At 39.2% G+C, this 24,512-nt stretch overlaps 1 pseudogene; it reads right to left on the bottom strand.

Moving 5' to 3' along the window:
• On the bottom strand, positions 1 to 3,424 carry LOC107615663 (uncharacterized; annotated as a pseudogene).
• Between the last annotated feature and the right edge of the window lie 21,088 nt (positions 3,425 to 24,512).

The raw sequence follows: 24,512 nt of genomic DNA, 5'->3' as shown, positions 1-24,512 counted from the left end.
TCAAGAAGTTTCAGAATCAGAGTCCTCTACGTACTCGTATTCGCTTTCCTCATCATCTTCCTCACCATGTTGTTTGGCAAACATATTTGGAGCCATATCTATAATAGTTGCTCGTAGATCATTCCTCACTAGATCAACTTCGCCATTATCATTTGGGAGACTGGGAATCACTTCAGGTTCACATGGCTCCCTTGCATATATTATGGGGGAATCAGACTCAAGGTCATCACTTATCCTAAATAAATCTCTTCGAATTGTTTTCATAACATAGTGTTTGTCACTCACATATGGGTCTTGTACATAAAAGCATTGGTTTACTTGGGATGCTAGGACAAATGGTTCTTCTTGGTAGCATTTTTTACTGAATACACATATGAGAGACTAAAGTTGTCTTTTGCAACTGTATACCACTCACACTTAAACAGGACTAACTTAAATTGGCCACAATAATCTAATTTAAACATATCAACTATTCTACCATAGTAGGTTACTTTTGCTTCAATTGGGTTCTTATCTTTCACAGTAGCAAAATTAGGAGTCAATGCCTCCAATGTGACACCACTATTTTGGATTTTATGTCTCGCATCACGGTGCCTTGTATGGAACCTATACACATTGATAACATAACCTGAAAATCTTTTTGCAACTCTATTTGGACCCCTTGCCAACCCTTTTGCCCAACCAGGCACATCCTTTTTCATGGCACGAGTTTTAAACCATTCTGAGAACTGTTGACTATGGTCTTTGGCTTTCTCCCACTTTGTTCTTCGTGGATTGTTGTCATTTACTGCCTCCTCATGCTCTCTGAAGATCAAATATTCATATTCTTATTTGTTAGTAGGGTAAAATGTTATGATTGAGGTCTACGAAATGACAATGAATCAAACAAAATACCTTATGTAGACTTCGATCTTATCACAATTGTTTAGGATGTATGCATGACCTTGTATTTTTTATTTTTCATCTAACATGAACAAATCTCCCATTTTTCCACCCAAAGGACATCCTTTGCTTGGAAACAAACTCGGAGTTCGCAGCTCATCTGAAACACACTCATCATTGTTTCGAGGCACTCTGTTGAATCTTGTCTGGACATCTTCAGGCAAATATCTTGAGCAAAAATTAATACACTCATTCGCCAAATATCCTTCGGCAATGGATCCTTCTGAACGACTTCTGTTACGAACATACGATTTTAGTGTGCACATATATCGTTCAATAGGGTACATCCAACGATATTGAACTGGACCACCTAACCTCACTTCATTTGCCAAATGGATAGGCAAGTGCACCATTATGTCAAAAAAGCTTGGAGGAAAAATCCTCTCCAATTGGCATAATGTCTTAGCAATCTCTGCTTCTAAGTTAACTACCTCATCTAGGCTAATTACCTTCTGACATATCCGGCGAAAAAATGAACATAAGTGAACTAAAGCGATGGCAACATGGTCAGGAAGTATGCTTTTGATCGGTACTTGCAACAAGTAATGTAACATGAAATGAGCATCATGGGTCTTGTAACCAGAAATCTTCTTTTCTGTTTGCTGCACACATCGAGCGATATTGGAAGCACTGCCGTCTGGTAACTTTGCCCCTTTTAACACACTACAAAAGATTGTTTTCTCTGCTGTAGTCATTGAGAAGCATGCATTTGCTAACTTAGTTCTTTTACCATCATTCGTATCTCTTGGTTGAAGGTTTTTCCTGATACCCATGTCTTTAAGGTCAAAACGCGCAGCTGCATGATCTTTTGTCTTTCCAGAAATATCCAAAAGAGTTCCAATAATGCTATCAACTATATTCTTTTCTATGTGCATGACATCAAGGTTGTGTCTAAACATGTTGAACTTCCAATATGGTAAATCAAAAAAGATTGACCGCTTTTTCCAATTTGAAATGCCATTCTTTGATCTCCTTTGCTTCTTCCCAAAAGAATTTTCTACCCCTTGCAATATATGAAATACAGTTGTTCCATCTAACAACTGCAGTGGAGACCTAAGTTCAGTTTCCCATTGAAAGATCTTTTATTATGTCTCCATGGATGGTTCATGGGTAAAAACCTTCAATGATCCATATAAACAGTCTTGTGGCTATGTTTCAGATATATAGAAGAAGTTTCATCATTACAACATGGACAAGCCAATTTTCCCTTTGTACTCCACCCAGATAACATAGCATACGCAGGGAAGTCGTTAATTGTCCATAAAAGACATGCTCTCATGTTGAATGTTTTGTTCTCTTTGGAATCATATGTTTCGACACCTAACTCCCACAATTCTTTTAATTTTTCAATTAGTGGTTGAAGAAAGACATCAATATCATTTCCCGGTGATTGTGGGCCAGGAATGAGTAAAGAGAGCATAAAATAATCAGGCTTCATGCTCATCCAAGGGGGTAGATTATACCCCATCAGAACAACAGGCCATGTACTATGTGTACTACTCAAAGTTCAAAACAGATTGAATCTATCGCTTGCTAAGCCAAGTCTCACATTACGAGGCTCCTTTGCAAAATCTTCATGTCGACTGTCAAATGCTTTCCAAGATTCACCATCGGCAGGATGCCTTAATGACCCATCTTTAACACGTTCATTATGATGCCAAGACATAGCTTCAACCGTCCTTGTGCACATAAAAAGCCTTTGAAGTCTGGGAATCAGGGGGAAATGCCTTAGAGTTTTTGCAGCAACTTTACGAGGCTTTTTAGATGAGGTAGCATCGTCCTCTTCTACATGATGCTCAATATAACGGGATGTTCCACAGACATGGCAAGATGAGTCATTCTTATGCCCGTTCCGATACAACATGCAATCATTGCGACATGCATCGATCTTTTGGTAGTCAAGACCCAAATTTTTCACCATATTCTTCGTTTTATCAAAAGAAGTAGGAATATTCAAATGTGGCATTCCTTCTTTCAATAATTCTAAGAGAGAAGTGAACGACGCATTACTCCAACCATGCAAGCATTTTAACAAGTAAAGACAGATGGTAAAGGATAATCTTGTGAATCCTTTACATCCAGGGTATAGTTCTTGGCTTGCCTCGTCTACCAATTTATAAAATGCTTTTGCACCTTCGTTAGGCCCCATGTTATGTCCATCAACTTCTGTAGTATCTCTGAATCTATCACGTAACAACTCATCAATGTTATCATTGCAGTTATATTCCTCATCTGTGTCACTGTCAACATCCATAGCAACAAGTGATTCCCCATGATTAAACCACCGCCTATAACCTTTTACGAATCCATCGCATATTAGATGGTCATACACGACATCTCTCCTTAACCAAAGTCTATTACAACACTTTGCACATGGGCATTGAATTTCTTCCCCTTGAGGAATTCCCGGTGATGAAAAAGCAAAGTGTAAAAACTTTTCTACACCGAGTTGATATTCTTTTTCATGACGTGGTGTATCCATCCAATCCTTGGACACATCCATCAAAAACCTATATATTTCTAATAGATAGCTAAGTTTCTAGTTTGAAGTCTTTACTGCTAGTCTCACTAACTGCGAGTCTAGCTTCCTAATTAACTAAGAGACAATATTTTCCAAGTCTCCAAAATACTTTGAAGGCATTGGACATAAAATAGCAAAGAAAATTAAATTTTTATCAATTCTTAAAGAAGGTCCTGAAGTGAGTGCCTTAGGAAAGCACTTAAGTTGTCCGCATAACATTAATAACAAATTAATAAATGTATTTAAATTTGCATGAACCAACCTTAAATACTGTCTTAATCCGTACAACACCAGCACCAAAGTAGTAGCGCAGCAGAAGCAGAATTAGAAAGGTAGCAGCGGCAGCGAATAGCGATTCGGCAGCAGATAATCAGTACCACAGCAACATCAAAGCAATACCACAGGAGCAGCAGAATAAAAGAAGTGGTAGTAGTAGTGGATAGATAACTATCAAAAGCCTGTTGGAAAGCATAAAATTAAAATGCTCTTGAGAATTAAATTTTTTTCTTACTTTAAAACATAAAAAATACATGAATATAAACTCTTTTGAGAATTTTAATTCTCATCTTCAACCAGGGTGAGAGTGGCCCCTAACACTTGTCAACCTATTTTTTTTTACTGAAAAAAAATAGCCATTGTAGCATGTAGCAACCAACCAGCAATTAACACATTTCTTGATTATTTTTCGCTGTTATATAAACTGTTTTATGAATTACTAGTACTATTTCAATTTTGACATAAACCGGCAAGTATGTCTCAACTTTAATTTCTCTGAGATTAAAATATATCTAGGCTGTGATTTTTCAATAATATAATTTTAGGTCTCCTGATAAGTATACTTTAAATACAATGATTCTCAAGCCATAAGGTAATCATAATAATAATAAACTTCTACCTAAGAATAACTATATTAATTAAACATTACTCCATCAAATAGAAACAGCAAAGCATGAAAAATTATGCAACTCTCTTTTTCTGACCACAGCAATCACCTTGGAAAGACATGAGCAAGCAACTCAGAATCAGAAGGATAATGGTCAATTTAAAAGACTAAAATCTAATCAGTTTTTTTTTTAAGATACTATATGTTAAAAGAAACTAACTATATATATTTTTTATCTATTTTATACACTAGCATAACAACAGCTCAATGAAAGCAACAAAAGAAGACAGCCTAGACAGAAGGCAACTAGAGTTGTTAGTTAGCTAAATGCCTAAATGTTTTGTGTTTATTTATTTAATTAATTAATTATACTATTCAGTCATGCTTAAACGGATCCCACAAGCTTTTCCATGCATGAACAGAAAAAGAGTCCTTAACTTGTTATATTGTAATGTATATATAAAATATAAATATGAACTTGGATAGAGAAACAAGAATTCAGAATTGTGAACATGCATAAGTAACAAAACCTATTATAGTTGTGAACTTAAGTAACAAAACAAAACATATTTTAGGCTAGCTAAGTAACAAGGATCAAATTCTTTGTAACAATCATTTCAAATTTTGTCTTAGACATTACATATGGACTGTTTCACAGCTAGCAGTATGTCAAATTGCACAACCAGAATGAGCCCTACAACCTAGACTAGACCAGGAAGGGAAAAGAATATAATTCCATCTAGCTGTAAGTTTTCTTGATGAAGACTAATAAATTCCAATCTGCAAGCAGCATGCTGAATAAATGAACAGATACAGCAATATTTATCAAAACAATAAGAAAGGAAGAAAAAGGATCAATAAAAAATTAAAAATAAAAGCCGTAAACAATGCAAAAGTGGACACTTGTAGTTGAATTCTATTACAAACATATCTCCATAAAATTACATAAAGGAATCTTATATCCATGAGATTCACATCCCTAAATAAAATTTAGAACTCCTTGCTCTGAGCCATACATTACTCTTTTCTTGGGAAGGGAATTACAAAAAGTATAAAGTAAAGAGAAATATAGTTAAGTTACTTGCATTGCTTGCATCTAGAGCAGTAGTTACAAATCAAAATTACATTTACCTTTTGAAAAATTTAAAACAAAATATATTAGTGACACATACAGATACAAGTTACGTATCATCATGGCATTATTTCTCGTAATTATTTTACTTTACATGGTATTTTAATTACTACATATTTAAACTAAACGCAAATGAGGAGCTTGTGATTTTGAAAAGCACAAGCACTTCTTCAGAAAAACTTTACCAAATCAAGCCTTAATGTCTTATTGGTTTTGCATCACTGGCAGACATAAAAAAAATTCCTAAAAACAAATAGGTATTCATGAAGACATGAACTGAGTCAAGTTTTTCCTGTTGAATATTTTAGGAAATAAACTTATTTAATTGCAATAATATCTCTAACAGCTTAGAACACTCGAAAGACCTCCACATCAATATGATATATAGTTGTGCAAGTGTATTCAAGTGAGACAGCACAAACCAAATGCACCAATTCACAAAATTCAATATTAAAAGCACAAACAGTGGCAATCGGCAAGAATTAGTATCCAAATCCAGTAATAATAATCCAATAATTCAAGACAAAGACACCGGTAGCGTCAATTCTCAAAGCCTTTACGAAATTCAGAAAACATGGAAGGAGGAAGAAAAAAGAGGTAATACCATCAGCAGACATAGCAAAAACTAACAAGTTTTTTGGAGTCTTGTGGTGCAAATGGTAGAGCTTTGAAGAAATTGAATTTGTGAGATTGCTCCCTAAATTTGAGAAACAAGAATTTGTTATTATTTATCCAAAGTAAATTACAACATATCAGCATGAAAGCCTTATGCATGGCACATATAATAAAGTCAGCTGCAAAAAGTTAAATGGATAAAGCTAATACTACTAAGTACTCATTAATCAGCTTCAATATATTGGGTAGTAGCTACTAGATAGTTGATTAATTTTGAAGATTTCTGTTGCTTTCTGTCGGTGGAGAAATTAAATTAAAATTAAAATAATATAGGAATAACAATACATTATACATATACATATTGAAAATCATGTTACGGCTAATGCCCTTCATCATCAATTATTCATCCCTTTAATTTTCTCTTAATATATATCTCATTAATCTTGGCATGAATTTCGTATATATTAGGAAAGGAAATGGATTAACCCATGAGAAAGAAATAAAAGAAAGATGAGAGAACTCAGAGAAGTGTGTTTATAAGGAAAAGAATCTTAAACCAATGATTGAAGTTTGGAAGTTAATTTTACAATTCGTGCAAGAACTTATGCAACATCCAAATGGTGCATTCCTGCTTCATTTCTACTAAGATTCAGTCAAATAAACCAAAACACAATGAAAACATAGGACCATGAACTCATGTTTGGTGATGATAACAATGGTCTCGACAACAAATAGCTGCTTCTAAATTGACAAAAATGAAACAGTTTTCAAATATATAAGTAATTTAAATAATTTTAGCAAGAATTTAATTGTAAATTGTGCTCTATGCAGAGGATGAAAACTAACTTGAAGGTACAACCATTATGAGTGAACAGCAAATCATAATCAGGGGCACCCACAACTGCTAACTCAATACACTCCTCAAATGGAATCAAATCCTCAAAGTTACTAGTTGAAATTGCAAATGCCTCATGTTCAAATTTACTGGTACAGTGGTATGTGATGCCCAATAAACAGATTAGAATATCCATAATACTCATCAATGAGAAGACACCAAAGAAGGCACATCAAAGAAGTTGGTGAATCTAATATATATAAAGGTCATAATATCCTCTTTGGTATGTGAAACAAACTATGGATATAGATTCTAATTGACAAATGGTAATTAATTAGAAGTAACAAGAGTATTGTATATTGTTATAGCTAAAATAAAAATAAAGATATGAGCTAGATTCCATGTACATTGAAAAATTATTGTTGATCAGAAGCAAAATGAAGCATACTCCAATGTAATCACGTCATTAGTTTAACAGTTTTACATTACTCATATGTTCTAACACATGAACATACGACACGATAGCTCAAATGAACCTATAGTCACTACCATCATAGAAATCAATTTAAAATAACCAAAATGAAGATACAGTGAGCCAGTAGGAGAAAATTACCAGAGTCAGCGGCAGTAATAGCTTGCCTATACTTCTTGTCCCGGGCTTAAATACAAAACAGATTTCTTTAGTAAGTCGCATACAAAGTAAAAGAGCAAAGTCAGTCATAAAATCACTATGATGGTTTTTTGACAAGATAATTAGAGGCTTGGTCCAGAAAAAAATTAATAAGGACAATTTTTCATTTAGTAGCTGAAGATCTTGTGCAATGAACCAAAACCCAAGGAGGAACCCTTACAAGAGTGCAATCTCATATGATCCAAAATTGATCTCACAAATCACAGACAAGGAAAACGGCATCATCAAATTCGAAGCATGAACATGTCATAAATCTTCAAACAAAGCAGACATGCAAATAAACACGCGAATCATGAACCCCCAAATATTCAAATTACAGTGCGATTTAATACAAAAAAGGAACAATCTTTTTTCTTTGCAACTTGCTTAACCAGCTCAACATGACAACACTTAAACTGATCAATCAATTCGACAAAGCTTCCCTTGAATCATTAAAAAAAACACTGATTTCGAATGAGGAGACAAAAATCACACACTAGGGAAATGAATAAAAATCACATGCAAAGACGAAGTATATGAAATGAGACAGAGAGAATGAAAGATGAAATTACCAACAAGTGAGGGCTTCGTCGTCCTGGGCTTCGTCACTGGTCTTCGTCATTCTGGGCTTCGTCACAATGTAGCCATCAGATTTGCGGAGCGACTTACAAAGAAGAGGACTTACAAGAAGCAAGAAGCAGGAAGGCAGCGGTGTGGAAGGGGTTAGGGGGTTAGGGTTTTGCAGCGACGGAAGGGATGAGCAGCGGCAAAGGGGAGCATCCACGGCGACTGAGCGGAGGGAGTCACTTAGCTTCCATAGATAGTCACCAAAGAAGGAGGGTTGGGAGTGCCAGAAGAGGGATTTCCGGCAGAGACATTGCAATCGCAGCGTTGTTCTTGACGGAGGAGTGTGGTCGGAGTGTCGTCGCGCTGTGTGGGCGAGGCATAATAAAGGAGGAGGAGTTAGGGCACAATGGAGTGAGTGTCTCGTCGCTGGGGCTTTTGATGGAGGAGTAGTTAGTGCAGAGCACGAATGAGAAGGGGTTAGGGCAGAGCAAGCACAGTACAATGAAGCTTTTTCTCTAAGTTTTTTGTGGTGGCTTTTTTTCTCTAAGTCTTTAAACGAAGAGGGGTTTTTTTAATTTATCCGATCCCTACCTTTTTTTTTCGGGGGAACCTTTTGGCCACGCTTTCAAAGCGTGCCAAAAGGCTTCTCATAAACGGCTACGCTTTTTAAACGCCGTAACAACAAAACTCTGTTGCTATGCTTTAAAAGCGTGTCGGTTTCTCTCTACGGCTACACTTTTTAAGCGTGGCCAAAACTCGCATCAATTGCCACTCTCATAAAAGCGTGGCCATTGACACTTTTCGCCACGCTTTTGAAGCGTAGCAAAAAAAAGTGGCCAAATCTTTATTTTATCGCCACCCTCATAAAAGCGTGGCCATAGGCCTTTTTTCTTGTAGTGCCAGTTAATTTGATCTTGCTGCTCCTTGAGATTCTCAAAACCCCCTCTGAGTTGTTGAATGTTTTGGTTGACTTAGCTCCATTGTTATTGTTGAGTTTCCTTGAGTTGATTGACATCTTCCCTCAAGTGGTGTAGATCTCCCTTCATTTGGTGTACATCTCCTTGCAGTTGCTCCCAGTTGAATCCCTCTAGAAATTGCTGATATTGGTATTGTGGTGGTGGTTGAAGTGCCAGGAATTGAGGTTGCTCTTCTGCCTCTTCTTCTTCTTCTTCTTCTTGTGGTTCATGGGCATGAGCTCTTCGTTCTCTGGCCCTGTTGAGTGGGTGAACAGCTACCACCTTGGCCATCTTTTTGACAATTATGAACTTGTCTTGCTTCACAAGCACTTCATCAATGATCTTTTCAACTCCAGCCTCATCACATAGCCTCTGTATAATGCTGGGGAATGCCAACCTTGTGTTGTCACTGGTGCTTTTTAGTACTTTGTTGATGTTGTTGGCAATCATCTCCCCCACGTTGATGTTCTCTCCTTTCATGATGCTGTAGATGAGTACAGCTCTCTCCTTGGTCACCTCTGAAGTGTTGGATGTGGGGATTAGGGACCTCCTCACAAATTCTAGCCACCCTCTAGCTTGGAGGCTCAAATCTCTTCTCCTCAATTGATTGGGTATCCCATCCTTGTCATTGATCCAACGCACATGCATCACACAAATCTCATTCAAGATCTCATTAAACCCAGGGTCTTGCTGCTTCATTCTTTCTTCATAGCTCCGAGTGGAGCTTGTCCTCTTCACCATTAGCATTCTTTCTATGCTAGAGGGACTGTAGTCAATGGACTTCTCCCTTACATAGCTAATGTAGCCATAGTGTTGCCCTGGTTGAGGTACCGCGTTGGCATAAAATTCCCTCACCAAGCTCTCTACCACTTTCCTTGGTGGGTTGCAAGAAAGAGCAAGTAAAACAAGGTTTTGCTCCAACACCAAACTTAGGACTTTATTGTCCCAATCAAGAAAAAAAAGAAAGAAAAAAAGTATGGAAAGAGATGGTAAAAGATGAACAGAGAAAGGAAGGTGAGGGCTGTATGCTCTTCGTGTGTGATTGGGGTTGTTGAAGTGGAATAGGAGATGGTGAAGTGAGGCTTTTATAATGGGTGGATGTTGTGGTGAGAAGGGTGGAAAATAAAAAGGGTTAAATGTTTTCCCACTTGAGGAGTGGCGCCTAGCGTGGGAAGAGGTGCCAACTCTTTTCTCACTGTGTCTTCTGCGTGTGTTGAGTTCCAAAGTGTAAGTACACTTTAACTTCCTTTCTTTGTGAGGTGATTACTATGTAGGCCCCATATTCTCTCCTGAAATGAAACTGAACCCATTAGTAATGACAAAAAACCCTTTCACATTCCTTCTCATCAAGAGTGAATTGGATTGCAACTGATGGGTGTCCCTTGGGACACCAAACTTAATTCTTTGGCATCTTAATAAATTGGTTTCATCATTGTGTATTTAATGTGTTCATAAGAGTGGAATAACATCAATCTTTTCATTTTCTTTTGATTCCAATTCCTCTGAACTCATTAAACCACATTCATGTTCTTACCCAAAGCATTAAGTGCTTTCAAACTGGGTGACTTGGGCTACTAGATGATTCTTGGTGGTGGCCACACCAAACTTAATCCTTGGGCTTACTCTTCAAATCAAGATATAAATTGTTTGTACACCTAGATTAAGTTGGTGAGAGGCCACACCAAACTTAGCAATTTAGCTAGTCCTCAGCCCATTCACTCATCATGATCTATGCCTTCATCAAGTTGCAATTCCAGAAAAAAATGTAAAGAAAATCCAGCTACCAAAGCTAAAATCAACTTTTTAATCTGCAATTGTAAACTGATGAGCGGATAATTTATACGCTTTTTGACATTGTTTTTAGTATGTTTTTAGTAGGATCTAGTTACTTTTAGGGATGTTTTCATTAGTTTTTATGTTAAATTCACATTTCTGGACTTTACTATGAGTTTGTGTGTTTTTCTGTGATTTCAGGTATTTTCTGACTGAAATTGAGGGACTTGAGCAGAAATCAGATTCAGAGGTTGAAAAAGGACTGCTGATGCTGTTGGATTCTGACCTCCCTGCACTCAAAATGAATTTTCTGGAGCTACAGAACTCGAAATGGCGCGCTTCTAATTGCGTTAGAAAGTAGACATCCAGGGCTTTCCAGCAATATATAATAGTCCATACTTTGGTGAAGAATAGACGATGTAAACTGGTGTTCAACGCCAGCTTTCTACCCAAATCTGGTGTCCAGCGCCAGAAAAGGAGCCAAAACCAGAGTTGAACGCCCAAACTGGCACAAAAGATGGCGTTCAACTCCAAGAAGGACCTCTACACGTGCAACACTCAAGCTCAGATCAAACACACACCAAGTGGGCCCAGGAAGTGGATTTATGCATCAATTACTTACTCATGTAAACCCTAGTAGCTAGTTTATTATAAATAGGACCTCTTACTATTGTATTAAAAATCTTTGGTCTCAGTTTTAATCCATTGTTCATCTTAGGAGACTATTGATCACGTTTTAGGGAGCTGGCCATCTCGGCCATGCCTGGACCTTCACTTATGTATTTTTAACGGTAGAGTTTCTACACTCCATAGATTAAGGTGTGGAGCTCTGCTGTTCCTCAAAGATTAATGCAAAGTACTACTGTTTTCTATTCAATTCTTCTTATTTCGCTTCTAAGATATCCATTCGCACCCAAGAACGTGATGAAGGTGATGATTATGTGTGACGCTTATCATCCTTCTCCCTTACGAACGCGTGCCTGACAAACACTTCCGTTCTACATGAAATAAGCTAGAATGAATATCTCTTAGATCTCCTAACCAGAATCTTCATGGCGTAAGCTAGAATGATGGCGGCATTCAAGAGAATCCGGAAGGTCTAAACCTTGTTTGTGGTATTCTCAGTAGGATTCAATGATTGAATGACTGTGACGAGCTCCTAACTCGCGATTGCAGGGCGTTAGTGACAGACGCAAAAGGATAGTAAATCCTATTCCAGCATGATCGAGAACCGACAGATGAATAGCCGTGCCGTGACAGGGTGCGTGAGCATATTATTCACTGAGAGGATAAGATGAAGCCATTGACAAGGGTGATGCCTCCAGACGATTAGCCGTGCCGTGACAGGGCATTTGGGTCATTTTCCCGAGAGATGACCGAAAGTAGCCATTGACAGTGGTGATGTATCACATAAAGCCAGCCGTGGAAAGGAGTAAGACTGATTGGATGAAGATAGCAGGAAAGCAGAGATTCAGAGGAACGAAAGCATCTCCATTCGCTTATCTGAAATTCTCACCAATGAATTACATAAGTACCTCTATCCCTATTCTGTTATTTATTATTCGAAAACACCATTACTATTTTATATCTGCCTAACTGAGATTTGCAAGGTGACCATAGCTTGCTTCATACCAACAATCTCCGTGGGATTCGACCCTTACTCACGTAAGGTATTACTTGGACGACCCAGTGCACTTGCTGGTTAGTTGTATCGAAGTTGTGAACCATGGTATTGGCACCAAGTTTTTGGCGCCGTTGCCGGGGAAAGAAAGAGCCATGAATTTTACAGAATTAAAGTGTAATCACGATTGCGCGTACCAAGTTGCTCACGTTGCCAGGGATTGTTCGAGCCTGGACATCACAATTTCGTGCACCATAAACTAATCCTAATATGGTAATGTAAGATAAATGGGAGACTGAAAGGTAACTACTTCTAAGAAAAGTAACTAAATCAAAAAGGATAAAGTGTTGGGGTGCCTCCCAACTAGCGCTTTTTTATTGTCATTAGCTTGACATTCCTTCATCTTCAGCTGAGCTTGTAGCTCACTCCTTGCTCCTCTAAGGAGCCTCCCAAGTAGTGTTTGAGTCTATGGCCATTGACAGTAAAAGTTCTCTGAGTCTTGTCCTCCATGAGCTCCACATGACCATAGGAAAACACCTTGAGTATGGTGAAAGGTCCTGACCATCTAGATTTCAGTTTTCCAGGGAAGAACTTGAGTCTTAAGTCATAGAGTAACACCTTCTGTCTTTCAGTGAACTTCCTTCTTGCTATCTTTTGGTCGTGCCACCTTTTTGTGTTCTCTTTGTAGATTTTTGCATTCTCATATGCTTGATTCCTAAACTCCTCTAGCTCATTGAGTTGCATTAATCTCTTTTCTTCAGCAGCTTGCTCATCATAATTTAACATTTTTAGAGCCCAAAATGCTCTATGTTCGAGTTCAACTGGCAAGTGACAAGCCTTGCCATATACCAGTTGGTATGGAGACATCCCAATGGGAGTCTTATAGGCTGTCCTGTAGGCCCATAGTGCATCATCCAGCTACTTAGACCAATCCTTTCTTGAGCTTCCAACAGTTTTTTCAAGGATTCTTTTTAGCTCTCTGTTGGAAATTTCAACTTGCCCGTTGGTCTGTGGGTGGTATGGAGTTGCCACTTTGTGCTAAACTCCAAATCTGAAAAGGAGTGTCTCGAGTTGTTTGTTGCAGAAGTGTGTCCCTCCATCACTAATGAGAGCTCTGGGCACTCCAAATCTGCTGAAGATGTTCCTTCTCAAGAAGCTTATCACAACCTTGTTGTCATTTGTTGCAGTGGCTATGGCTTCTACCCATCTTGAGACATAATCAACAGCCACCAATATGAAGTTATTAGAGTAAGAGGTTGGGAAGGGTCCCATGAAATCAATCCCCCATACATCAAATAGCTCCAACTTTAGTATGAATTGCTATGGCATCTCATTTCTCTTGGTTTGATTACCAGCTCTTTGGCATGCATCACACCTTGACACCATTTTCTTGGCATCCTTAAACATTGTTGGCCAACAAAATCCGGATTGAAGCACTTTTGCTGCTGTCCTTTCTCCACTAAAGTGACCTCCATATGCAGATCCATGGCACTACCATAATACTTCCTGCCCTTCCTCATGGGGTATACACCTTCTTAGGATTCCATCAGCACACTTCTTGAACAAATAAGGATTGTCCTAGATGTAGTGTTTGGTATCCTTAATTAGCTTCCACCTCATATGCCTAATGATGTTGGTTGGTAGTTCCCCAATAGCCTTGAAGTTGGCTATGTCTGCAAACCAAGGAGCTACTCGAATCATCATCAATTGTTCATCAAGGAAGCTTTCGTTGACTGCTACTTGTTGCATCTCTTCTTCTTGTGGGATCCTTGAAAGGTGGTCAGCTACCTTGTTCTCTGCTCCGCTCCTATCTTTAATCTCAATATCAAATTCTTGGAGCAGCAAAATCCACCTTATTAGTCTGGGCTTAGATTCTTGTTTGGTAAGCAAGTATTTGAGTGCTGCATGATCAGTGAACACAATTACTTTTGAGCCAATAAGATATGATCTAAACTTGTCAAAAGCAAAAATTATGGTTAAAAGTTCTTTCTCCGTGGTGGTATAGTTCCTTTGATTCTCATTAAGAACCTTGCTAGCATAGTAAATAACATGTACTAGCTTGTCTTTCATCTGTCCTAGAACAGCACCAACAGCAAAATCAGATGCATCACACATTAGTTCAAAGGGAAGATCCCAGCTTGGTGGTGCTATAATAGGTGCAGAGGAGAGTTTTTTCTTAAGTTCATAAAAGGCTACCATGCACTCTCTATCAAAAACAAAGGGAGTATTTGAGACAAGTAGGTTGCTAAGGGGTTTTGCAATCTTTGAAAAATCTTTGATAAACCTCCTATAGAACCCAGCGTGTCCCAAAAAACTTCTGATTGCTTTGACATTGCAAGGTGGAGGTAATTTTTTAATTACTTCCACTTTTGGCTTGTCCACTTCTATGCCATATTTTGAAATCTTGTGACCAAGAACCACCCCTTCAGTCACCATAAAATCCAGTTTAAAACTAGGTTGGTTTCTTGACACCTTTTTAGCACAAGAGCAAGATGGTATAGGCAATCAGAATATGAGTTCCCAAATACAGAGAAGTCATCCATGAATACTTCTATGAACTTCTTAATCATGTCTAAAAAAATGGAGAGCATGCACCTTTGGAATGTTGCAGGTGCATTGCACAATCCAAAGGGCATTCTCCTATAAGCAAAGACACCATATGGACAAGTAAATAAAGTTTTTTCCTGATCCTTGGGGTCTACAACAATTTGATTGTAGCCCGAATACCCATCTAGGAAGCAATAGTACTCATGTCCTGCCAATCTTTCAACCATTTGGTCCATGAAAGGTAAGGGAAAGTGGTCCTTCCGGGTAGTTTCATTTAGTTTCCGGTAGTCAATGCACATACGCTATCCGGTCACTGTCCTTGTGGGTATCAATTCATTCTACTCATTTGCCACAACAGTGATCCCTCCTTTCTTAGAGACTACTTGCACCGGGCTTACCCAAGGGTTGTCTGAGATGGGGTAGATCACCCCTGCTTGCCACAATTTCAATACTTCTTTCTGAACTACTTCATTCATAGTTGGGTTCAGCCTCCTTTGTTGTTGTCTTGAAGGTTTGGCATCTTCTTCAAGTAAGATCTTATGCATACACATTGAAGGACTGATCCCTTTTAAATCTGCAAGTGTCCAGCCTATGGCATCCTTGTGTTGTCTCAGCACTTGGATGAGCTCCTCTTCTTGTTCCTTACTCAGACTTGAATTTATGATCATTGGTTGGATGTCGTTGGCAGCTAGATATGCATATTTTAAGCTGGGTGGTAATGTTTTCAGCTCTAGTTTTGGTGACTCTGCATCTTTGTTGCTTGTAATGGTTGGCATGATTGAGTTTCCCATGGTTGCTTGTGGTGATTCTCCATCTGGTGCTTGTTCCAGCTCAATGGTTCCTCCACATTGTTCTTCTTCTAAGACTTCTTGAACTATTTGTTCCATGGTGTCTACCAGCATGCATTCTCCTATGGGTTCCTTGGGGTAACTCATTTCTTTGAAGACATTGAAGACCATTTTCTCTTCATGCAACCTCAAGACTAGTTCCCCTTTTTGCACATCGATGATGGTTCCAGCAGTAGCTAGGAATGATCTTCCTAAGATAATTGACGTGTTGGCCTCTTCTTCCATGACCATCACAACAAAATCAGCTGGAAAGATGAACTCTCCTACTTTCACTTGCAAGTCTTCCACCACCCCATGTGGAAACTTAAATGTTCTATCAGCCAACTGGAGTGCCATTCTTGTTGGCTTGGCTTCCTCAATCTTCATCCTTCTCATCATGGTCAGGGACATAAGATTTATGCTAGCTCCCAAATCACACAAAGCTTTCTCAATGGTGATGTCTCCTATGATGCAGGGAATTCGGAAACTCCCTGGGTCTTTCAGCTTTTAAGGCAACTTTTTCTGTATGATGGCGCTGCATTCTTCAGTCGAGATTATGGTTTCTTTTGCTTCCCAGTTCCTCTTTTTGGTTATAAGCTCCTTCAAAAATTTAGTATAGAGTGGCATTTGTTCTAATGCCTCAGCAAATGGTATGTTGATTTGGAGCCTCTTGAAGATCTCTAGGAACTTAGAAAACTGGCCATCCTTCCCATCTTTTCCCAGTCTTTGTGGGTATGGTGCCCTTGGCACATAAGGCTTCAAGACTGGTTTTGGTGGAGGTGGAGCAGGGATTTCTTCTTCATCCTTGTTCTCATGTTTTGCTGCAACTTCTTCATGCTTGTCTTTGCTTGGGGTTCCTTCTTCTACAACCTACCCACTTCTTAGAGTAATGGCTTCGCATTCCCCTCTTGGGTTAGCCATGGTATCACTGGGAAATGTGTGTGTGGGAAGTGGGATTTGCTTGGACAAAATCCCCACTTGTGCTTCCAACTTTGAGATTGCTGCGCCTTGATTTTTCAGATTTTACCTGTATTCCTCTTGATTAGCATCCATCCTTCTGTCAGTTTGTGCTTGTCTGTCCATGAGGGTGGAGACTGCTCCTGTAATTTGTGAGGACAGTTTTGCTATTGCAGCTTCCATCCTCTCAAAGTTGCTCTTGATCTCACATGGTTGCATAGTTGAGGATGGTGTATCTTGATTGAGGTTGTTGTGTGTGGGTTGGTTACTATGGTATGATGTGTTTTGTGAGTTATGGTAGGGTCTACGGTTCCCTGTTTGATGGTTGGGGTTGTGGTTGAAATGTTGATTTGATGAATAAGGCTTGTTGTGGTCCTGGTTGTGGTTTTGTTGATTTCCCCACCCAAAGTTTGGGTGTTTCTTCCAACCTGGGTTGTATGTCTTAGAGTGTGGGTCATATGGTGGTCTGGATGAATTGTTCACATAATTGGCTTGTTCCCAGTCACCTTCAGATTTTGGTGCATTTCCTTCTTGTTGAGGAGTTTGGTCTTGAATGACTGAGGCTTGGTTGGCCTCCATCCTTTTGGTTAGAGCTACTATTTGAGCTGCAATTGCTTTGTTCTGAGCTAACAAAGCATCTACGAAGTTGAGCTCTAGCACTCCCTTCTTCTGAGTCCTCTCTGAAGCATAGAAATACTCATTTTCAGCTACAGTCTCAATGACATCTATGGCCTCTTCAATGGTTTTCTTTTTGTTGAGTGAGCCTCCTGAAGAATGATCCACAGCCTTCTTTGCTTCATAGGATAGTCCCTCATAAAAGTTGTGTAGTTGTACCCATTCATTGAACATTTCTGGTGGACATCTTCTTGTCAGATCTTTGAATCTCTCCCAGGCCTCATAAAGTGTTTCTCCATCTTGTTGTCTGAAAGTTTGAACCTCAGCTCTCAGCCTATTGATTCTTTGTGGGGGGTAAAATCTTGCAAGAAATCTGTTCACGACCTCCTCCCATGTAGTTAGGCTATCCTTGGTGAATGATTCCAACCACTTTACTGCCTTATCTCTGAGTGAGAAAGGGAACAAGTGTAGTTTGTAGATGTCGGGGTGTACCCCGTTGGACTTTACCGTATCACATATCCTCAAGAATGTGCTGAGATGTTGATTTGGGTCTTCTTAGGCACTTCCTCCATATGAGTAATTATTCTGAACAAGTGTGATGAGCTGAGGTTTCAGCTCAAAATTATTGGCATGAATTGTTGGCTTTAGGATACTGCTGCCATAATTTCCTGGGTTTGGGTTGGTGTAGGAGCCTAAGACTCTCCTTTCTTGCCCATCATGATTTACTGGACCTTCTCTAGCATTGTGAGCTTCTTCTTCATGGTGGTTCTCCATGTTATCTTCCATGTTTATTTCAAAATACTCTTCCTCTTTCTCAGCACCAATGAATCCTTTCCCTCTTGCTTCCCTCCTTAATCTAAGGAAGGTCCTCTCAGGTTCAGAATCAAAGGAAGTTGAAGCACCGCTTCTTCTACCTGTCATACAACCAACAAGGCAAAAAGCAAGAAAGAAAATAAATGAAGAAATTACTCTTGTTAGAGTGGTTGTTAGTGTGAGTGGTGCAATTAATCGAACAGTTAGGGGAGTGGAAATATGTAAAAAAATACTCAAAGAAGAAAGAAATAGAACTCATAATAAAAGAAAATAAAAGGTTCTAAATAAAATAAAATAACAAGGAATTTAAATTGCTTAATCTAGCTCTCCAATTGATTTAATCACTGTCAAATTTAAGCCAATCCCCGGCAACGGCGCCATAAAACTTGATGACCGGAATTCACACCCCATTCAAAATTGGTGAATTAGTCCTTTTGGCAAGCTGATAAACTACTATTTTATAGTTTATATTGTGTTTAATTGTGTGGTTTTGTCATGATCCTTACCCACTTATTCAACAATTTAGCATGCATTTAGATTTCCTTCCTAAATTCAGTACATGTTTGAAAATTGCTTCATAGAGACTTTAATTATTTATTTTTAATTCTCCTTTATTCTATTCGACACCGTGATTTGTGTGTTAAGTGTTTCAGACTTTATAGGGCATGAATGAGTTGGAGATTGGAAAGGAAGCTAGAAAAAAAGGAAGGAACACAAGAATTTGAGGAGATAACCAGCGAGAAGTGACGCGGTCGCATGGCTCACGCGACCGCGCGAAGGAGCGCAATTCGCAGTGACGCGGCCGCATGGCTTGCGTGACCGCGCGGATTGGAAAGCGCAAGCGACGCGGTAGCGTGGACGACGCGAACGCGTGGAGAGGAAAAAGCGCAAGCGACGCGTCCGCATGGACGACGCGATCGCGTGACATGCGCGATCTGCATAATCTACAGAATTCGATGGGGGCGATTTTGGACCTTATTTCGGTCCAGTTTTCGGCCCGGAACAGCAGACTAGAGTCAGAGAATATGCAGAAACAAGGGACACATTCATTCAGTAGTTTGAGATCTAGTTTTTCACTCTCTTAGGTTTTTCTCTCTAGTTTTTAGAATTTTAATTTTCAATTGGTCTTAGCATTGGAACAGTGAGAAGAGTTATTTCCTCATCAAGACTTCATCATTCTAGTTTGTTCTCTTAACTTGGTTCTATTCTTCCATGTTCTTTGTTATGTTCAATTTTGTCATTCAGATACTTTTATGATTATTTAATGCAAGGATTATTTCTTTTTAATTCAATTTCAATTCCAATAATCATGTTTTCTTTTAATTCCCTTTCATGCGCTATGAATTCTTTATTTACAATGCGTGAGTAGTTTCCTTACTTGATGGGGAGTTGATTAAAAGGAACTCTTGAGTTGGAAGGATTGAAAGAAAATTTGTAATTGGGTTAAATGTTGGATTGCTATCCTGTCACCGACGCCAATCCCTTTGAACTAAGTGGGTTGCAACTTGTGAACAGATCTGGCATTCCCACTTGTTTGACTTTCCCTTACCTAGTAAAGGATAACCAAACAGAACAACCATTAATTATAAATTAATCTTACAATCACACCATCAATGATAGAGATTCTAACCAATCAATTTCCAGTCAAGGCTTTTATTTATATTATTTAAAAATCCTCAATTTAAATTCCAATTTACTTAGCTCAACTTCTTGGAACATCTGATTAATAAAACAGCACACTTTTCTGCAAGTCGTTGGGAGACGACCTAGGACTTAAAACTCCCAGTAAATTTAATTGAAATTCTCTGTGACACATTTCTAAATTGATAGGCAGATTTTCGGTGAGTTAAGAACTATACTTGCAACGCAACCATTTTAATAAATTCTTAATTCACCAACTTCTGCTTCCCATCAATTTTTGGCGCCGTTGCCGGGGAGTTGCAATAGAGTGCTAATTTTATTAATTAGAATTTATTTATTTGCATTTTATTTAATTTTGCTACTATAAGCTGCATGTTTCTTCCGTCAAATGACGCATTCACTTCCTGATCCGCGCTTGCTAATATTCGATCCTGAAATTGAAAGGACTATTTCACGAATAAGGCGAGAACAGCGTAGGTTAGCCCGTTCTGAGGGCGGATCTGAAAGTGAATCTGAGGAAGAAACCAGCCCCCGTTCTACTGATTCAGTTGTTTTACGTGCAGAAAACATGGCAGCTAGAAGAGTTACCATTCAGGAGGAAGGAGCTCCTGATTTTACAATGCAACCGTTTCAAGCGCATCATCCAGCAGTAGCTACGAATTTTGAAATAAAGACCACACTGCTAAATTTGATGCCCAAGTTTCATGGCCTACCTGCTCAAGAGCCTATCAAGCACTTGAGAGATTTCCAGACAGCCTGTTCTACTGTCAGGCGTGATGGCACTGATGAAACTTCAATTCTGCTAAAAGCTTTTCCATTCTCTCTTGAGGGAAAAGCAAGAGAGTGGTACTACACTCAACCTATAGCAAATGTATCCAACTGGGATACACTCAGAAAGGAGTTTCTGGAGAAATTCTTTCCATCTGAAGTTACTGATAAACTGAGGAAGGATATCTCTACAATTGTTCAGGGTGACAATGAGACTCTCTTTGAATACTAGGAGCGCTTCAACAATCTTCTGGAAGCATGCCCCCACCACATGATTGACAAGATCGTGCTACTCAGCTATATCACACAAGGTATGAGGCCCCAAGATAAGACCACATTGGAAAGTGCCAGCAATGGGTCTATGAAGAAGTACAAGACCACTGATGAAGCTTGGCAATTGATCAGTGATTTAGCTGAATCTACTCGAAACCACAGACAGAAGCCAGGCCGTTCAAAAGCCGTTGCAGAAGTATCTTCTGGCATAGAGACTGCTGCTCTAAATCGAAGCATCTGTGAGATGACCAACCTGCTGAAGCAAATGCAGTTGAGTCGACAAGCTCAGCAAACTCAACCGCAGCAAAACCAACAACTAGTTCCACAAAAAATTTGCAGAATTTGTGCTGATTACAGCCATTACACTGATGAATGCCCGCAGCTCCAACAAGAAGACAACACGGTGGCATCCACTCACAACTTCTATGACCGCCCCAACCAAAGGTACAATCAAAGTGGAAATAAAAACCATGGATGGCAGGACAATTCAAATCAGAATTGGAGAGACAACAATAATAGGGGAGGCAGAGATAATCAGAAAAATCAGAGGTGGAATAATAACAACAACAGGCAGTAAAATCAACCTTACCGAGCACCCCACCTGAGGCAAAACCAAGGACCACCGAACAATCAGCAGTAAACCTCTCAATTTACTCATTCTTCTGTATCTTCTAATGAAGATTTATTACAAGCTTTTGAGAAAAGACAACTGGCCATGGAAAATACCATCGTGAACAGTATTAACGCCAGTCTGAATGGTTTCACCTCTACTCTGCAAGCTTTTATGACACAACTTGGTTCAGCACAAAATTCCAGTAACAAACCTTCAAGCACCACTAGAATCCCCTCTCAACTATTACCCAATCCAAAGGGAGGCATTAATGCCATCACCCTGAGGTCCGGAACCACACTGCATGAGAGGAATCAGGAGGAACCAAGCTCACCAGAATACGCCTCAGCTGAAGAGGTGGTAGAAATCAAAGATGTTGAAGAGGAAAAGGACATACAGGACATAGCTGAAGAGATAGCTCAACCACAGGAAGAAGCACAAAAAGACGCAGGCCCCTCAGAAAACACTACTCCCATTCCATTTCCACAACTTGCAAGGAAGCCCAGGAAGCAGCTGGAACCTGATCCTAAAATGGTAGAAATATTCAAAAAGGTTGAGGTAACTGTTCCCCTTTTTGATGTTATTCAGCAGGTACCTAAATATGCAAAGTTTCTAAAAGACTTATTTATCCATAAAGATAAAATTAATGAATTAGAAACCATTCCTTTAGGTAGTTCTATATCTGCTTTAATGGGAGGATTACCTGAAAAGTGTAGTGATCCAGGTCCTTTCATAGTTAGTTGTACTATTGGTGGTGTAGTAATTTATGATTGCATGTGTGATTTAGGAGCATGTGTCAGTATAATGCCTTTGTCTATATATGATGTTTTAAGGCTCCCTCCCTTAAAAAGGTCGGCAGCTCGTTTTGTGTTAGCAGATAAAAGCATTATTACAGTGGCTGGAGTTGCTGAAGATGTTTTGGTGAACATTAAAGGGCTCATATTTCCCACTGATTTTTATATCTTGGAGATGCCCCATAATGATTCAGATAAGCCATCATCAATCCTACTTGGAAGACCATTCCTGAAGACATCAAAATTCAAATTGGATGCTTTTTCAGGAACATACTCCTTTGAAATAGATGGCCGTATAGTGATCTTCAATCTGAATGAAGTCATTAGCAACCCCCAGAAGATCGTTCTATCTTCCAGTGTGATGTCATAGACGAAAGTGTGGCTGAAGTCCAAAAAGAAGAGTTTGAAGAGAGGCACACTGGACAAGGTCCGAGTGTGGGGACCCTCTTAACTAACAATGAGGACACTTCGCCATTTTCGCAAGCCCCAGATAATCCAGAGCCTGCCCACGATCAAAAGTTAGAATTGAAACCTCTCCCTCCACATCTCAAATATGCTTATCTTGAGGATGAGCAGAAGCTTCCTGTTATTATTGCAAGGGAACTGACTTCTCAACAAGAAGAGCAGTTACTTGATGTACTGAGGAAGCATAAGAAGGCAATTGGGTGGAGTTTGGCAGACATAGTGGGAATTAACCCTCAAGTATGCGAGCACAGAATATTTTTAGAAGAAGGAGCAAGACCTGTCCGTCAACCCCAGAGAAGATTGAATCCCACCATCTTGGAAGTTGTCAAAAAGGAAGTGACCAGACTATTGGAGGCCGGTATCATATATCCCATTTCAGACAGTGAATGGGTAAGCCCAATACAAGTGGTGCCCAAGAAGTCCGGAGTCACTACCGTGAAGAATGAGCATGGAGAGCTCATAGCAACTAGAGTTCAGAATGCTTGGAGAGTCTGCATTGATTACAGGCGTCTCAACCAAGCTACCCGTAAGGATCACTACCCACTTCCATTCATTGATCAAATGCTGGATCGCCTGTCAGGTAAATCACATTATTGCTTTCTAGATGGTTACACAGGTTATTTCCAGATTCATATAGCTCCTGAGGATCAGGAAAAGACTACTTTTACATGTCCTTTTGGGACTTATGCTTATAAGAGAATGCCCTTTGGCTTGTGCAATGCACCAGCCACCTTCTAAAGGTGCATGATGAGTCTTTTCTCTGATCTTATTAAAGACTGTATGGAAGTTTTTATGGACGATTTTAGCATTTATGCTGATTCTTTTAACCTTTTCTTAGATGGATTATCTAGAGTATTAGATAGATGTGTTAATACAAACCTTGTATGGAATTTCGAAAAATGCCACTTTATGGTAAAACAAGGGATTGTATTAGGACATGTGGTATCTAATAATGGCTTTTCTGTAGACCCAGCAAAGGTGAATATTATTTCTAGTTTACCTTACCCCTCTTCTGTGAGGGAAGTCCGTTCGTTCCTTGGCCATGCAGGTTTCTACAGGAGATTTATTAAAGACTTTAGTAAGGTGGCACTTCCCTTATCCAGATTACTGCAGAAGGACATTGAGTTCGAGTTCAGTGAAGATTGCAAACAAGCATTTGATAAGCTGAAGACTGCTCTAACTCAAGCCCCAATTGTGAGAGGACCCGACTGGAGCCAGCCGTTTGAGATCATGTGCGATGCTTCCAACCATCCAGTAGGAGCAGCGCTGGCTCAGCGTGAAGGTAAGGATCCTTTTGTTATTGCCTATGCGTCTACGACTTTAGACACTGCCCAGTCCAATTATACTACTACTGAGAAAGAGCTACTTGCTATTGTTTTCGCTCTGGACAAATTCCGAGCTTATTTACTTGGTACTAGAGTAGTAGTGTATTTGGACCATGCAGTTCTAAAGTATTTATTAGCTAAAAAGGAATCCAAACCAATACTTATACATTGGATACTGTTGTTACAAGAATTTGATTTAGAAATAAAGGATAGGAGTGGTAATCAAAATTTAGTAGCGGACCACTTGAGTCGCCTTGAACATATTAAGGATGATTCTACTCCTATAGATGATAATTTTCCTTTTGACAACCTGCAAGCAGTATCTGAGGTAGCCCCTTGGTATGCACCTGTTGCTAATTATT

The sequence above is a fragment of the Arachis ipaensis genome, chromosome B9, assembly GCF_059453495.1.
Source record: "Arachis ipaensis isolate K30076 ecotype BB chromosome B9, ASM5945349v1, whole genome shotgun sequence".
Taxonomy (NCBI): domain Eukaryota; kingdom Viridiplantae; phylum Streptophyta; class Magnoliopsida; order Fabales; family Fabaceae; genus Arachis; species Arachis ipaensis.
The sequence above is the reverse complement of the archived record's forward strand: the minus strand, read 5'-3'. Positions and strand labels throughout refer to the sequence as shown.